This window comes from Corvus brachyrhynchos, unplaced genomic scaffold (assembly GCF_000691975.1).
Source record: "Corvus brachyrhynchos isolate BGI_N302 unplaced genomic scaffold, ASM69197v1 scaffold408, whole genome shotgun sequence".
Classification (NCBI taxonomy): Eukaryota; Metazoa; Chordata; class Aves; order Passeriformes; family Corvidae; genus Corvus; species Corvus brachyrhynchos.
Window position 1 is genome coordinate 1,656,093 of NW_008239759.1, and position 1,969 is coordinate 1,658,061.

Genomic DNA, 1,969 nt, shown 5'->3' on the forward strand with positions numbered 1-1,969 from the left:
AACGGCGCTTCGGGCAGCCAGGGTGAAAATGTGAGGCGGCAGAGCACACCGCCGAGTATTTATAACGTCCAGAAGAATGCGAGGTGGAGGGTTACTCGAGTCGAGCGATCAGAATGTTCAAGTGGGGTTGTACGTATGCTACCTCTGCTCCTCTGTTTCACTGTGTCCAGCAACGCGACCTTCAGAGAGCTTGAGTCGAGAGGCACAGGGTAAAACATTCAGAAATTCTCAGTAAAAGTACTTCTGGTTTGACCCAGGACTGCCGATTACAGCATGCTCTTGGAAAGGCACCTCCTGACAGAATTATTGACTGAATAATAGCAACCCAAGGATAGCGATAGGCATGGGGATTGAGTCAGTGATGGCAGCAGCACTCTGAAAATTAAGTTGGAACCTGGATCCCACAAGTGTCTTATTTAAATGTACTTGTAAGATGCTTGTGGGTACAGCAAATCTTTCTCTCAGAAGTGCATATGATAAGCTGGCAAACAGGAGCACTACAGCAACCTCGCTTAAGCACAGGCAGACGTGTAGTGTTGCCTATCATCTCACAGCAATCAGTGTTTTTCTTGGGAGCCTCCTGTCTGGACCTGAGCATCATCACCCTTGGAGTCATGCCATGGGCTCGGCTGTCGGGTTGCCTGCACTACTGTTCTGCAGGGAAGAAAAGTCCTGGAAGAAAGCAGAACTAGGCTTTTTATAGTCAGAAGTTTTAACTGATGGAGCAGAGCAAATGGTTGTTGCTGTGACTGGTTTTTGTCTTCTGAAGAGGAGTAATAAAACCCTTCTTGTTTAGGACTTTGGTAGGAAATAAGGACTACACAGAGCAAAATGGTGGCAAAATTGCTTCCAAGCTCACAGACCCAATGGATATGGCCCCACTTAGCTATGGATAGGACTATACTGCAGTCTGTAGTGGTCTTAGCCTTATCTCCTATCCTCCCATTCTGTGTGCTGTGTGAAAGCTGCTCTCTTGTGCACAACAGAATGGGAGTGGAAAATTCCTTCCATGTCTCAGAAAGGTACACACCACTTTTTGGCCACAGGGGAGCTCAGGCCTGTGGATCACTACTCTCCCAGAAAAGCCTTTTCTCTGTGTTCTACTATTATTCCTTGTTATTTTCCCCTCTGTCCTTGTTTTTCCTTTACTACCTTTTGGTTACTTGGAGAAGGAAGCCAGAAGAAATAGTGACTCTCACCAAACTGTCATGGATGAGGAGACAAGATACTGCCACCACAAAGATTTTCTGGCAATAGTGCCAGGAGGTAGCAAACTGTGTCCTGCTGCCTGTGATGGTTTTAAATTGCCTTCAGTTGGGCTTACCACCACCAGCAACCTACAGGAGCAGCTAACAACAAGACTCCACTACAGTACAAGGGAAGTGGTGCATCCATGGTGAGGATCAGTTATCTCTGACTGAGACTTTCTGATGGTGTCTGAGGTGGTGGTGTCTAAAACCACCTTGGCTGCAAAGCACTGTGAGCAACGCAGTCCCACCAGTGAGCACAGCGATCTCATGCCCCAGCTTTCCTCTCCATCATGGGAAGGTGACTTCACCCACAGCTGTGCTGCACGCATGTCTGGTTCATCAGCAGGCAGTGGTTTCTTGCAGATGCCTCTTGACCCCTGTGGTTGCAGTGGCTGCTGATGTCATTGAAGGAGGTAGGCGGCAGGATCCTGACGGGCAAGCTGGAGAAGCCACGCAGGAGCGAAGGGCGGTAGAGAGTCCCTGTTCAGATGCTGCATATTTCCCTGGTGTGGCATCTCAGGCCAAAGCAACCGTTGGCAAAAACCTTCAGTGAGCTCAGCCTCTTTGGCAATAGCTGATACAACCCACTGGTTCAATCCCAGATGTCATGCAACAGCCAGTGAGGCACCCGTGGAGAGCTTTCCATGAAGATCTCAACCTTAAAAGAAATTACATTTTTTGGAGTAGAGAGTTTAATGACTAAGAAAGACAGGGAAAGA